Source organism: Corapipo altera, unplaced genomic scaffold (genome assembly GCF_003945725.1).
Source record: "Corapipo altera isolate COAL_440 unplaced genomic scaffold, ASM394572v1 0, whole genome shotgun sequence".
NCBI lineage: Eukaryota > Metazoa > Chordata > Aves > Passeriformes > Pipridae > Corapipo > Corapipo altera.
Window position 1 is genome coordinate 58,373,863 of NW_020884872.1, and position 15,962 is coordinate 58,389,824.

Here is a 15,962-nt window from a genome sequence, read left to right on the forward strand (position 1 = left end):
CGAGTGGAAAATAATGTACATTGGGAAACAAACAACACAAAAGCTGTCATAAAAGCATAAAAGAGCAGCTGATCAGAGAAACAGCAATGTAACATTGTTTTTAGAAGCAATGGAACACATGAAGAACTGACATATTGTGATGCTAACAATTTTAATTAATGATTTATCAAAGGTCAAGTATAAATGAGAAAGAGAAGATCTATTAATAGAAAACATGTGCTAGTATATTAAAAATAGAAGTCTAGAAATGTGCAATACAAAACCAGAAAATTCTGATTAAATGTTTGATTGGCAATACAGTTGTTGAGGTTTTTTCCTCTCTTGAATGGAAAATGAGGCATACTTGTTAGAGATAACAAAAGGAATGTTTTGGCTATTGAGACCAAATTACCAGTTCCTCATTCTTATATGGCAATTGCCTTTGGGATGTCGTTCAGGATATTTTTGTTTAACTTAACAGTTAGTTTACATCAATAGTGAAGTGGGAGTACTCTTCCAGTGGGGATTTAGCAGTCATGAAAGCGAATGGTCTGTTTCACAGCCATTAAATCTCTTACTTTTGCAGATGTGCCTAATGAACTCCAACTGAGAATGATGCTCCTTAGTAGATACACTAGTGCAGTTCTTCAGTGCGGGAATTCCAAGTAATGTATCTGCAGAACGTCTCCCTCCACAGCCTGCCTTGGATGTTGTGTTAGCTGATCAGCCCCTGTCCAGCTTGAATTGAAGGCAGGAGACCACTTGCAGTGAAGTTTGCTGAATCTGTGTGGGATTCTTCTTGCCTAACCTTGGCCGTACCAAGCCTGTAAATGAATATCTAGATTTCCTATGTGAAAAAGAGGTGCCTTAACAAGGTGATTCACCCTCTCCTCAGAGTTCTCAGAGAAGTGTTTTGGTGAAATTAATTGCTCTAAGAAAGCAGAATTGTCCTGCAGGGATACCCTTCCCTAGAGTTGTTTGCCTGCATTGGAAATACCACAGCAACAGTCTTTCTTCCTCTGTTTGTCTGGGATAGAGGTGATGACATTCAGAAAAGTCAAGGCAAGTAGTTGCTTTCAAATTTCAAATTATCTTTTGTATTGAGGTACTCCACTGATTGTTCTGCCAGCATTTCCCTTGACAATCTTCTATATTTAGAAATATACAGCTCCATCAAAAATGAAAGAATAGAACTTGGCCCTCTAAAGGGTGACATTTTACATGAGATAATTAAACAGATCCACACAGACAGTAAAATCCCTTTTTAGGCACCTGTGGTTTTCTATTACTTCAATTCAATAAATATTTTACTTCTTTTACTGCATTTTAAATGGCTGAACTGCAATTAGTAACTTTCTTTAATTTTAATGAAAAACAGAAAAAATTCTTGACAAACACAGAGAATTTAGCAACTCTGCTCAAAAGTGAAATACAAACAGAATTTCTGATATAGTACCTCCCCTAAAACAGTATAATCACAGTCATTTACTGTCCTAGAGCCTGTAAAATATGGCAGAGACATTACAGAATTGTTATAATTGTTACTGTAAAATTACTAAGATTTGTAGTCAGTAATCTCTAGAGAAGAAGAAAACGTGAAAGTTGAATTCTTCCATAGTATAATGATTGTAATCTGCTGCCATTTTTTAAACTGAAGCAGTTTGATTTAACAGCTCCAAAACTTTACCACTGGTTCCAACATGCTCCTGAATTCTCTTCCAGTCCTGAATTCAACTGCAGTCTTTTATTCCTGCTCCTGGTTGTGAATACTGCTTTTGCAGTAAAACTTCTGTCACACTCACAACCTTTACTGAGCTCTAATCCCTTGTTTATGAGCCACTGTAGTTTTCACCCAGTATATTATTTTGCACATATGGTAGACCGTTATGCTTTCCTTCATTTATAACCATCACCAGGCTTTTAAGAAAGCTGCAAAAATGCATTACAAATGACAACACTCACGTAAAATCCTTGTCACTTGACACTGTAAGAAGCACAAATCACATCTTTTGGTCTGCAAAGCATCTGCCAAGTCCAAGCTGCCTCACAACATTCTGCAGCAAATTTGGTTAGCACAGTCGAGGAAAAGGGATTGTCAGCACTGAAGTGATTGCTATTTCCACTTTCTTTGTTATCATTCCCATATCTGTAGCTCTTTGACATGGCAAATCACTGCTGAGAGAGAAGTGCGAAGTGACTGTCAGTGGATGGCCCAGCATCAAAACAGACCAATTAGCAACATCCCCATCTGCTGCCTGAGCTCATGCTTGTTTCCTATCTGTTCCTGGAACCAGAAATGGAACTGGAAGCTGTGGGCTTCATGCACAGCAGCAAGTAGCCAATTTCTCCAATGCTACACATTGTCCAAAGAACTTACAGGAACCGGAGAATGGAAGTATTGTCAGCACCTTTCTTACAGGAGCTAGGCCTTTTCTCTTAAAACTTAGTTGTGTGACAGATCACCACAGACTAGCTGGAGTCCATTTGAGACAGAAGGTTAGAGTTGGTGCCAAAAAGAGAACTTTTACCTTTGCGTATTGGTACTGGGACAGAAACTCCCCTGCATGGTGGGAGGAATCAATGTGCTGAATTTCCTCTTCATTTGGTTAAATTCTTAAACTAATCTTAGACTTATGAAAAATGTAAAGGGAGATTAATGAAGGCCTGTTATAAACCTTGTTGTGTATCTAGCAGGATATCAAATCCTTAGAACTTCAGGTTTGCGATATCAGGCTATCCACTACTGGATAAACTAAACTAAGAAAATGTTTGCACACATTGACACAAAAGCAGTCTGTTAAGAGTGGCTTTGCATGCTAATCACAAAATGTATACCACTTTTATTGTCATAGGCTTCTTTGTGGCCCTCGGTTACACCCTTTCAAAAGTCCTGATTACACATGTGGGAATAGGATTCTCAACCTGTCTTCTGTGATTTTACAGAAGCCTCTCATTTTCAGGGCTGCCTGAGAGGCTTTCCACAGCAATTCCAGTGTTCCCTGCCCTTTCAAGCACAACTTCAAATGGAGTTGTATTGCCTGAAATTCCTGTATGTGGCTGTTGCCAAAACTCATACTCCTGAGAGATATATAAAAATCTTAACTTAGGGTCCAGAAGTGGAGATGAAACTCTGCTGTGAGAACTGCTTGACTCTCTTTGCATTTCTGATTCTCAGTTGGTTAGAGCATGGTGCTAATTATACTAAGGTTGCAGGTTTGATCCCCGTATGGGCCATTTGCTTAAGAGCTGTGACTTGATGATCTTCATGGGTCCCTTCCAAGTCAAAATATTCTGTGAAATCTACATCTGTGTCAAGATATGGTTTCCACAATTTTTTATATTTCTAAAGTCTAAAAGCAGTCCATGAGGCACAGGTAAACATGATCTTCATTGATAGGAGATAAAACTGAAGCTCAAGAAGCAATAACTTACTTGGATGTAGGTTCCATTTGTAGCAATAATAGTAGCACTGATAACCTGCATTTCCATCCTTTTCTGCTTATCTGTTTCTTACCAGGTGAAGAGTATTACGACAAAACCTATTTTACGGGAAGTCAAACTGAAGGAGAGAACCTTCATGTGGATTTGTGTCTGTTGGGGTTGTGTGATATCTAAGAACTTTCACTCACGCTTTTTCTTCCAAAGGAGCACTAACAGTCACTCTGCTTTTTGTGAAGCACTTGACATAATTGTGTATTTTTGAGACTGTTTCCCTGTTGCCAGATGATGTGATTGCATTAGTCTCTTTTTCTTAGAAAATCAGACTAAAATATCTCTACAGCCAATTTTGCTTTTTCAAACAAATTCTCCAGATACATTCAAAGCAACAACAGAAAATAATATCTGTGGCAATTCCTTTACTCAGTGAGTCCAGTTTGACCCCAGAGGAAATGCCAAGATTTCATAGTTTGCCTAAGAGTAGAACCATGTAGTTTTACTGAGGCATAAGTCAGAGAGTCAAATCTCGCTCCTGCAGTCAACCAGGAAAAATATTTAACTCTGAGAAAGAAACTGACCCATAACATTTTTGTGTATCTGTATATTTCTTCTGTCAGGGCTGTTTACATTTTCTGCCTTATTTAATAGTAGAAACTGGAGTGGGTGGAAGGGAAAAAACCTACCATGATTGGCTATTCTTTTTCTAACAGAAAATTAATTGTGAGGGATTGGAGAAGCTCTCCTCTTCTCTCTGAGGAGCCTTATTACTGATTTGTCCTCTGGGATGGCTGCATCTGGTTCAGTTTAGCTGTATCCGTCTTCAGTAGCGACCCTTAATCCAGTTTCACATGTCTGCTGCAACGCTCCCTTTTCTCTCTCGCAGTTTTTCTTTGTCCTACTGCTCTTATTTCATTTTAGGCTTGTTTGCTTTGTGGAAATCCCTGTAAATCATTCCAAGATCCAGGAAGAATGCTGGCTACAGTCATATTGGCTTGATTCTTTGGTGTTTTAATGCTACTTCGAGTAGCTATACTGCACAATCAAATCCTGATACTGATCAAAAGCAAAAGAGAACCAGTAGATGGCACCATTTATTATATTATAGAAGATTCATGGCCAGAGCCTGGAGAATTTCCCCCCTAAAACCTGGCTGTCAGTAAAACATAATTCAACCCTCCATTTTTAGAGATGTCACTTACAAGCTTAGTTGAGACCTCACTTTATATCCTTTCCTAGAGCTTCTTGGGAAGGATTCAGTGGCAATGCCTTAAATGGAAAAACATTTTAGAAACAATAATGGAACTAAAGGTCAATAGGATACAGCCCAGGGGAACTTTCTTCTGTTTTGCTCTTAAAACACACCCCATTGCTGCTTTACTTCCTTCATTCTATTAACTAACAGATTTACTTTGAGACATATTTCCAAGCCCCAATAACTTCAGAAAAGATTCAGGCAATGGTCAATTACAAATATGGTTTAGCTCTTCTGTAATAATGAATAGTACTAATTTATTACAACATATAGCAGCTGTTATCTAGGGCTCTCAGGGTACTTCACTTATGAAGTGTGCCTCCCAACACCTCTGTCAGACGAGGAATAATAATTCTCCAGGGGTCCCTTTGACCTCTGTGGGTGCTTGCATGGTTCTGTGTGTCTGTGAAAGACCTGCTCATGTGAGTAAAGAATACAGAACAAGGAGAAAAAAGTGTAGGATATTTTATGCCATTTAAAGAATTTATTTTTCCCAAAAGAGAAAAAAAAAAGAGAAAAGGAAGTAGTTTTGCCTTTCAGAATTAGCCTTTGCAGTATTTTTGGTGGGGGATCAGATCACTTGCTTCAAGGTTAGCTACAAGTTTCCACTTGATAGTGCAATGCACTTTGTGGGATTCAAAGACAGATTTAGCGACTTCAGCATCATTTACTATTAAAGGTTAAAAGCAGTTGCTCTTTCTAATCTCCTGCTGCACAGCCAATGTAATTTTAATACTGTGTGCTGTAGAAAAGGAAAGAAATGCAATGCTGTAACATTTAACAGGATATAATTTTCCATCTTTATTTTAAGTTATAAAGCTGGCTGCAAAAAGCTAGTAAGTGTTTCCAGTCAATGATAGTTTCCTGGCATCAAGAGATTCAGAAAATGAAATGAAATATCCAGGAGGGAAAAAAAAAATCAAACCAAACTACCAAGAGGAGAGGACAAAGAAAAAGAGAACAACTTGGATTTTCTATATTTATCTCTATGTTATGTGTATCCGCTTCACTGGGTTGTCAATTTTAATTGGACTGCAAGCTACTGTAGTTGGGTTCACACTGGTTCAATTAAAAAATCCTGCTGTTACTTTTTTTCCATATTGCTCATAAGTAGGAGTATCGTAGGAGTATTAGTGTTAACACCAGTGTCCTGGCAGAATGCCAGCTTAGGTAATTATATTCTGCCTATGGAAATTTCAGTTGCAACTTCAGCTGGATACGTTAGTCTTTATTTTCCATTCCCAATCATCATATTATATAGCACTGTTCTGTATTGCTAAAGAGCCACCCCACGTGTGGCTGCATTATAGTGACTGCTGAAGTAAGGAAAAAAATCAGGATCTCTCCTCCTAGTAAAATTCTAGACTATTTATAACATCAAAGTTCAATGTTGGGGTTGAGAGTAGCTTGAATTAAGCATTATTTGATGGAAGTATGTATGGAAAATATGGATGGACTGTATTGATAGTTAATGGCTTGTGGAAACTTTGCATAGTGATGTGGTTATGACAAAGAACAGTGGAAGGATTTTATAGTCTCATTCAGGAAGATCTTCACAAGCAAGGTAAGTCAGGCTGAGTCTTGAAGAATGGTCTGGTTTGGGAAAAATAATCCTTTAACAGCCTATCTGATAAGTTTGCACAAGGACTACTTATCACCTAAGGCAAAAAGAAGAAGGACAGTAGCTGAAAAATGATGACAGTGTCCTCAGAGAAGAGTGTCTGGACATAGTAATTTTATTCATCACTTTCTGCAAAGATGTCATTATGAGCAGTTTAAAAAAAACCTGAAACAACAACAACAACCAAACAAACAACCAAAAAATCCAAGAAACCAACACCCCTCCCACACACACACATACACACAGAAAGAAAAAAAAAAGAAAAAAGAGTTAGGACTAGCCTACTGCAATTGGTTCTTCCAGAATGTCTACTTTTGTCTATTTTGAAATTTCCCATGGTGTTGTTGAATAAACAGACATTTGTCTACTAAATAATCAGTAGCAGCTTTAACTCAGTATTAATTGACATAAACGTGAAAAAAGTTAAGTCTGTGCTTTCAGTGCACCCACTTCCCTGGGCTCCAAGATAGGGCAATAATATCTAAATAGTCCAGGTAAGAGTTAAGAACTAGGATTATGCTTGCTTTGGGTGACTTCTAAATAAAAATTGCAAAACAAACGGAACAGCCATAGAGTATAATGGGCATTCAGGAAATAAGCAACGAAGAGACAGCATAAGGGTCAAATTACCAATCTTCCCTTTTGAAAGATCTCTGAAGCCAGGGAGGTGTTTGCTGACTCAAATGGCAGAGCGGTATCTAAATCTCACAGACTTTTGATGATGATTTGGCACCTACCTGTCACTCATGCCTTGTGGACATCTTCAGCTTACAAATATTCTTAGCTTTTGCTTCATTAAAGTAGAAATTGAAACTGCATTTTTGGATTTATCAGTCTGCTATTAAGCTTTTATTATCCACACTGTCTCTCTACCTGTGTTTACTGAGCATACGTAGTGTTGCCTTGTAAATTGTCTTCATATTTTCTCCTGTGGGATGAAAAAGACCTTGTTCTCAGCAGACTTTTCCTTATCTAAGTAAGACTGACTATTTTTACAAGCCTGTTTGAGTTAACTGGAGTTTCAGTGGAACCGGCCACATGGTGGAAAATCACCTACGTGACCAAGAATGTGAGGCTTGGCTCAAATATTCTGCTTCACATACCTGGTGGTTTTAAATTCTCTCAAATTTAATTTTTCACATTTACGAGAGGAACACAGTTGTTTTCATTCTTTGATAGTGATTGGAAGATGAAAAACAAGCTTCAGGGCTGGTAACAGTGCACAGGACTGACAGCATTAGCTCATGTATCCGATCGTAGAGTAGCGATGCAATCCGTTAGCATACCATCCACGGGAGCTGTCAGATCTGTAGCAATCCAATTAAATTACATGGTTTCTAAAGCTAGATGATTTGAGGAAGCTTAAAACAGAGTTAACACTGTGCTGGCTCAACGGCTGTGTCAATTATCTAGTTGGACGTGCTTGTAGCTCTGCCTGCTGAAACATGTAGAGTTTTTTTCTTCCCTTCTCTAAAGCAAGACTAGAGAGAACACATTTAAGAGTTAATTATTTCCTAGCTTTATTATTATTTATTAAAGGAGAATCTTTATATATATTTGAAAGAGATAGCCATATCACTTGGGAGAAAAACCCGACAGAATAAATGGATTGCATAATGCATTTTTCAGGCTTTTTGCTGAAACTGAAATACTAAAGTTCCTTTGTAATAGCTGAAGTGGCATTAATTTGCATGGGAGTCACTGTTTGACCTTTGCTGTGGGAAGCTTATGTGGTTCTTGTCAAAATCTTTTCCTTCTAAGCTTTAGTTTCAGATATCTGCCTGCATTTTTCTGTGCTATTCCCATTATCTTTTTATCTGAAATGAGTGAGACAGAAAAGGAAAGCGGCTTTGTGGCATAGGTCTCTATTTTTTTACAACTTCTCTCTTTGTGGCAAGTTAATCAAAAGCCCTGTGTGAATTCCCCTCTGAGCTCAATCCTCCATCCTTCCCAGGTGTTAAAGGACTTGCAGTCAGGTAACCCTATAACATGCTCACTGCAGGTTCCTCACAGGTGCGTGTGTCACTTTTTGTTTAGTAATTTGTACAAGGAGCTGCCTGACCTGCTTTGTGGGAAACACAGGCAAGATTACCTTACTTCTCAGAGCTCTGCTTCTTTTTATCAGAGGCTTTGTCCATCCACACAAAATTACCTAGCTACCCCTTGGCAAAAAGCATGAGGAAAGAAAAGGGTCACTCATTTGAACGCTAACACTGCCTGGCCTTCTTCATCTTATTTGGAAATTAGAGTCAATGTCTAGTCCTCCAAAAATACTGTGCTGCCAGCTCTGAGAAGCAAAATCACAGTTGTGACCAAATTGATGACAAAATTAATACTGATTTCACTGGAATTAATCCTGATTTTGCAATTTCAGCCCAGATACATTGATCTAAGAAATTACCAACTTGATCTCATCTGCCACCCTGGAGCAGGAAGCAGAAGAGCTGGCTGCATCTGTACAGGAATGAAGACAATGCAACTTGTCAGGTGCTATGTTTCAGGAAAGCTGAATTTGAAGAATGAAGGAAGATTTACAAAATAACGCCAAAGAGGGAGGGCCAGTGTGGCTGCACATCTGCTTTCACAGAATATGCTGAGTCGAAAGGGACCCAAAACGATCACTGAGTCCAACTCTTAAAGCAACTAGCCCATACAGGGAGAGATCGAACCTGTGAACTTGGTGTTTTTAGCACCATGCTCCAAACAACTGAGCTAATCTCAGGGTCTTTGAGGACTTCCAAGCACTCCAAAGTTTCCTCAGAATTTAACACTAAGTTCAGAGGTTAGCTAAGTCTGGCCTTCTGTGAAGAATATGCCAATATTGATGCATTGGTTTTTGCAATGGCTTTTGAAGAGCTGAACTATGGAGTGCTTCTTGCTTTATGGCTCCATTCACCTTTTTGGTATCAAGATATTTATCAATACATGTTGACATATTGCTTCCTAGCATTCTGTTTGCCAGCCAACAAAGCTGACTCAGGAAGACAGACACATGCATGTCTTCCAGTACAGAAATGACATTATCAGTAACAAATTCAAGTCTTCTGCTGTGAACTTGACCACAACATCATATGTAGAAGGCAAGGGTTGAAAACAACCAACCAAACAAAACAAAAGTGGCCCATCTGCAGTCACTGGGAAAACTCCCAAGAGAAAGCCAGGAAGAGAAGGAATCAGGAAAATTTTTAAATGCACAGTTTCTCCTTTTATCACATTTCTAATCCTATTTGCTTGTGTTACGACCCACCCCAGAGAAAGGGGAGGGGAGTAACCCAGGTTCTTAACAATAATTCCCTTGGGGTGGATTAGAGTGAAACGACACTGAATAATTGGTGTCTGAAAACATATATCGGTAAGGTTTATTTTAACAATTTTGTATCAACAGGTATGCTAGCATTTTGGGTGTTGTCATATAACAGTGTGACATAGAGATAACCTTTGTGGGGGGAGAGAGAAAATGCGTAGGGGAGAGAAAGACAGGATAAGAGTAAGGGAGAGTAAAGAAAATGAAAAGCTGAGAGTGGACAAAATGTATATAGTCGCTGCCCACAGGGTCCAGCGATGACACTTGGTAGTTGCCGCTTCCATGTCTGTCAGTTGAAGTGGTGGCCTTGGTCTGCTGGGGGTGAAGGAGGGAAGCCCCCACACTCCAAGAAGTTATGAGTTATTATACCCATGGTTAGTGTCATGGGCCATGCCTCGAGTCTCCAGACTCTCCCTGGGCCTGCGCAGAGTTTCCGTGTCTGGCCTGGTTCCCGCCTTTCAAGATTGGCAGAGGGGGGGATGGGCTTTGATGGACCATCAGAGATATAAACTCGGCTCTTTCTGCCTTTTCAGGGCTTGACACCATCAGCACTGGAGGGACCCAACTGCCCATCAGAGGTCAAAAGCTTGCAAAAGTCTCCTAGCATGCATAAATCATTAACCATTTCAGCCTCTGACAGCTTGGATTCTCTTTGTCTTGCTTTATTGTTGTTTGTCTCTAGCCTGTACATTCTTGAGGCTTTCTATTGCTTCATCTTAAGGGGGAACCTGAAGAACGTATTTTCCCTGCTAGAATAACCTGAATCTTTTTCATCACTGAAGCCAATCAGAGGCAGGAGATTACAGTCGGCGGCGGACTGAGATTTGCATATTAACAGTGCAGTTATTGAAGAATAGCTGCCTTGCATTTAGACCAAACTGTGCCTTCCGATTCGCCAATGCCGGCTGCCAGCCAATGCAGATGAGGGATTCAAAGGTCAGATGGGTTTATTGTTGTTGTTGTTGTTGTTTTGGTGTTTTTTTTTTTTTTTTTTTTTTTTTTTTTAAGGAGAGAACTGTGCAGTACTAATATAAATCAGACCTGTGTGCAGGAAGCCAAGAAAGCAGATTGAACCTGCTTGGCACTGGCTCCATAGTGGCATGGCCACTGTGCCCTCTTCTTGGCTACAACGAGTCTCCCTGTGTAATGTATCATATTCTGTATATTAATGTTTCAGCTTTACGGTTCTATTTCCATTAGGGGAAGATTGCCCGTGAGCCTCTTAGTGGATAAATAGGAATTTACAGCTTTCAAAAATTCTCTTAAAGCTTGCAGTATCCACAGAAGAAGGAATTACACATGACTATTTTTGAAGCTTTAAAAGGTCCAGAGGGCCTAATTGTGCTCTCAGATATGTCTGTGCAGCTTCAATTGAAGTCTTGGGATATAATGCATGCTTATGTGACAGCTAAAATGAGTCCTTTTTTAAATTAAAAAAAATAATCCTTCAGTTATTAAAAAATTAGACTATAAAGTCTCCAGGGTCAAGCCAGCAACTTCCCAAGAGCTATTCAGAACATAACAAAGGGAGGTCTTGGCTGGAACTCGTCTGGTACTGACCTCCAATTAGCAGATAAATGCTGAATGTGTTAGTGAAAATCACATGAAGACAGTAACACCTTCTACAGATTTTTACATTTGTGTTTGTGTGCTTGCACTTGTCCAGGCAGTTCTGTGGGAGGGAAGGAGGGGACAATCCTGAATTGCCATAAGGAGACAACCTTGTCAAGTGTTTCCCTGCTTCAGTCACTTACATGAAACAAGACCAACACTGGCAGAAATATTTTCTTTTACCTCTGTTTTATACCAAGGCTTATGCAACAGTAAAGAAAAGTGTATTTAAAGTGTGTTGTGTTGTTATCTGTGTGTGTTTCTAAGTACAATTGCATTCAGTGTTAGGAGAAAGAGATGAAGAAGCAAATTTAACACAGATACAGGCAAAATACTTAAGAAATATATTCAGGCAGTGGAGTGTGTGTGGTCTTTTTTAACTAGTCCTTGATTTTGCAAGCTAGTTTACAGGTGAAATACAAGTTGTGCATGAACTTCCCACAGGCTTTTTGTGTGCTTTTCAAAAGGTGCTTGCTTAAGGATGAACAGGTTTAGGGCTGGTGCTTTAAAGGACTGAAAAGATGTGTTTTACTGTAAATAATATAGAAGAGGATGTCCAAGTTATAATTACATCTTACTTTCATCAGGGCTACATTTAACAGAAATACTCTCAGCAACTTCTTCTTTATTCACCTAACTGTATTGCCATTAAAAAGCAAAGAAAGAACCAGTCCGGAAATAAATAATCCACGTCTGCACAGCTGGACCAAGAGTGACTCCTGCTCCTTACCTAAATCAGTGCCTTAATTTCTGTGTTTCGTCCTCCATGCATGTCCTTGTGTTGCTTGGTATAGTATTTGTCAGTATTATTTGTTGTCACTTCTCAAACTGAAGCTGTGACACTAACCCTGCCAGCCAAGGGAAAAAAACTACGCACAGAGGCAACACAAGCCAGTATTGTTTAAATCAGATGAACCCAGTGGTGTGGAAATTGCTTCTGTTTCGTAAGTGTGCTTGCTGGTAGACCCAAGCTGATGAGCTGGTAAGCATACATAATTAGCCCAATACCTGTGGATATAATTTCATATTGCTTTGGTGAAAGAAGTACTGTGGAAAATAAGAGGCAGGAGATTTTTCTATCAGATTTTCTTCCTACCACTAGAAATCATAGCTGCCCTGTGCAATATTTAATACCTGATGTTAGTTTCCACCTTTCAGCCACAGCCACTTTTCACTTACCAACTAATCGTCACCTAGAAGTATGCTGAAACGCATTACAAATGGGCATACAAAGGCTTTCTCTAGCACTAAATCACAACCATCTCTACAGAGGAAAGGGACTGCTTACAGCAGCCCTGCATGGTAATTCAGGTCAAGAAAGGAGCAGGTTTTTCCCGTTCAAATAACAGGAAGAGTTCAGATTAGCTAGCACCTTCTGTGGGAGCAGAGATGCAGCTGCAAAAGCCTTGCTAAATTCCCTGCTCAGATGAGGAGTTCAGCGGTCTCTCTGGGAGACCTGCTTGGCTCTGGGGAAGCACTTGTATCTGCTAGCACCCCTGGGCCCAGCGCCTTGTCCTGGGAAGACCTGTCCTCGGCTATCTGCCCCATGGCTTCGTGGATGAAAGGTAAGGTCAGGTGCTCTTGTCACACTTGAGGGTTCTCTCCTGCCCGGGAAATGAATAAGCAAAAAAACCAGATCCTATAGCTAAGGGTGTCCCCTGAAGGGTCCTCCCGCACAGGAGGATTCCCAAATAAAGCACCGATCCCGTCGGATGGGGTGCAGCTCCACAAGCTGCACAGAGTAGCGGCCAGGGACGTTTGAGGGGGGGGGGGGCCTCGGGGAAAACTTGCAGTAAGATGCTCTGCTCGGGGTGCCTGAAGCACCCCTCCCTCCGCTGGGCCCGCTCCCCGTTGCCCACCCACGGCCGGTTCCCCGCTCCGCCGGCGGAGCGGGCCGCGCTTCCCGCGGCTGCTGGTGGGGCTTCTCCCTGCGTCGTGCGGCCCCACCGCCCGCCCCAGGGGCCGCGCCCGGCACCTCCTCGGCGGGGCCGCTGTCCCCGGGACGCCGTGACGGCTGTGCGCTCCCCGCCCTTCTCACCGCCCCTCTCCCCTTTCCTCCTCCTCCTCCGGGAGCCTTGCCTCCCCAGCACACCTGCCTTGCCATTTGTCGGCGGCTTTGCTAGGAGGGGAGAATTTTCCCTCGGTCCCTTGCAGCATCCCTCCCCAGCACACATACACACACACACGCTCACACACACGGCCGGGCAGAGGCACCGCGCTGGCTGTGCCTCGGCGGCCGCCGGTTCTCCGCACCCCGGCCCCGCGCTCCCCGCCGCCGCGGGGCGTCCTCCGCCTGCTGCAGCGCCGCCGGGCCCGGCAGCCGCCGAAGGGGGGCGGCGGCGGCGGCTCCGCTGCTCCGCTGCTCCGCGGCCCCGCACCGGCAGCCGGTAGGTTCGGCGGTCCCGCGGTGGCAGCCCGCCCCGGGCGGCTCCTGGCGCTGCGGAGGGACGGGGTGGGAGGCAGGGAGGGAGGGAAGGGCGGCGGGAGAGGGGCGAGACGCGCTGCCCCAGAACCGCCGGCGGCGCTTGCCTCGCCCGGCTCCGGCTCCAGCTGCGCTCTCCCGGCGCCCGGGGCTGCGCGCCGCCCCCGCCGCTGCCCGGCGCCCCCCGGGCACTGGCTCTCCCCGGTGAGTCAGAAAGTTTGCTCTCCTGGGCGCCTAGTGTTTGTTGTTGTTTGGGGTCCGCCTGTTTAGACTGGGCTTTTATTTTCCCATTCCCGCTAGAGGGCTATTTATTTATTTATTTATTTATTTGTCTCTTTTTTTTCTTTTCTTTTTTTTTTTTTTCTTTAATTGCAGTCGCTGCTGCGGTGCAGGGAGATCGGGGCTCTTGCGCCCGGCGCTGCTCCCGCCACGCCAGGCAGCCTCCTCCGGCACACACGCGTGGGCAAGCGGGCAGCGCACCCAGGGCAGCCGGGGCCGGACCCGGGGTCCCTCCGGCTCTGCCCGAGCCCGAGAGCCGGGTGGCTGCGGCTGCGAGGTCCTCGGCAGCCCCCCTGCAGTTGGCAGAACAGTTTTTGGTAGCAGCTTGGGAAGAGACTGTCCCATCCCTCTCCTCTTTCTTCCCGTTCTTTGAGTGCGTGCTTTAAAACAGGTTTCAGTGAAGCTGTAGGTGACAGGATACCGGTGTCGCCGAGAGCTGTGCACCGTTTTGTAACTAGCAGTGTTACTGTAGCGGGTTACTAGCTGGGGAACAGCCGTATCCGACCCTGGCGAGGAGAGGGATTGGTTATGGGTCGTGTCCATCTGTCGCTGCTAGTAGCTTGCTGTTGTTTTGGGAAGAAGCTGTCTCGCGTTTTACTCTTTTGTTCTTTAATTCTAAATGTGGTTAGGTGGGGGCTCCTAGTTCCTGGTAGGAAGATTAGAGTCTGAATAAATCCATCTCTGGGCAGGAGAGATGCTCTAAGGTCCTTCTCACGAGTTGTGTATTTTCTATGTTGGGTGTTATTACTTCTTTTTTTTCTTATCATTGGGAGTTCTGTTGTAACATGTCAAAAGCTTTGATGGTTTTTTTGCAATGTACCTCATTCATTTTTTTCTCAAATTTAAAGAGTGATAAAATGCATAGACATTCATAAATAAGTTGAAAGGACTTCGAAATAGTGCATGTTGTGCATGGCGTGAAATTATAGATATACATAAAAGAGTAATAACTACTGCAGTTTTTATTTAAAACCTTTTTCTCTATGACTTTGTGATGAACTCTCTTCATCTGTCTCTCAGTTTTTAAGGATGGTTGGTTTTTGCAGTTGAGGTGTCCTGTCATGTTGGTGGCAATGCCTAATAGGCACCCACCTTTCTCTGGTTTTTATCGTCTTTCAGTCTCTCACTTTGCAAAGACTTGCCACTGACAAAAGTACGTGAAATTTGCTATTGTGGCTTTCAATTTTGGATCTCCTCTCCTGGTACTTGTATTTATTTATCTATCTGTATGATTATTTATTTATTTGTGTTACAACCGAAGAGGGGAGTGTGAGGGGGGAGTTGGGAATTTTCTCTGACTCTTCTATCTGTCCAAATGTAAAAAAAAAAAATTGCATAAAGAAATTAAGTCATTGAAACAACCCAGAGCTGAATTCCAAGAACAAAAATCATTGTGGCGTGTGTGCTCGCCTGCATCAGGCATTCTGCAGCATGTGGTATTTACAGAACTTGCAGTGTACAGTAGCTCTCGAGTAGTAAGAGAACGTTTTGTATCCTCAGAAGTGAGAGCATCTTTGACAAGTCAGCAAAACTACAGATACAGTTGAGGAATGCTGATACTCATGTGAGTGTGTGCATACATAAATAGTACCATACTGTTTGAGTTCATCTTTCCTCAGGATAGTTTGTCTTCCTCAACCTGGAATATATACATACTTGCCCCTGAATTTTGAGGCATTTTTTACTGTTTGTCTCTGCGTGCATGTGTTTTAATGTTAGTTTTAATAGTGCTGTAAAATATAAAATAATCTGATAATAGATTTCGAAGACTTTATTGCCAGGCAAACCAGGCAATAGATCATGAAATCAGACAATAGTATTTTGTTTCCTAGCAACCCCCTACTGCAAACAGAAAACAAAACGATGGTGGATGCTTCCACATCATGATAGCTAGTGTCAAAATCCCCAAGTAGTAGGTACCAAAGTACTGATTGTCCAGGGAGATTCACTCCTATTTGTTTCAGCTGCTTTGTTAATATTTGCCTTTTGTGAGAAAGAAATTTGCTGGGATAAATTTGGTTAAATGGTTAAAATTTCACTCCTCTCTCTTAATAAC

General features: G+C 42.2%; 1 protein-coding gene across 8 annotated transcripts in view; it reads left to right on the forward strand.

The window, feature by feature from the left end:
- The first annotated feature begins 10,507 nt into the window (after positions 1-10,507).
- ENOX1 (ecto-NOX disulfide-thiol exchanger 1) overlaps positions 10,508-15,962 on the forward strand; it is a 363,435-nt gene continuing 357,980 nt past the window's right edge. For 6 of the 8 annotated variants that reach the window (XM_027649489.1, XM_027649479.1, XM_027649534.1 and 3 more), the window contains exon 1: positions 13,525-13,592. The gene's annotated coding sequence lies outside the window, so the exon portion shown is untranslated. Of the gene's footprint in view, positions 10,531-13,524; positions 13,593-13,765; positions 13,832-15,962 lie in introns of those variants that run through there. The other 2 variants (XM_027649508.1, XM_027649499.1) reach the window with 2 other exon arrangements.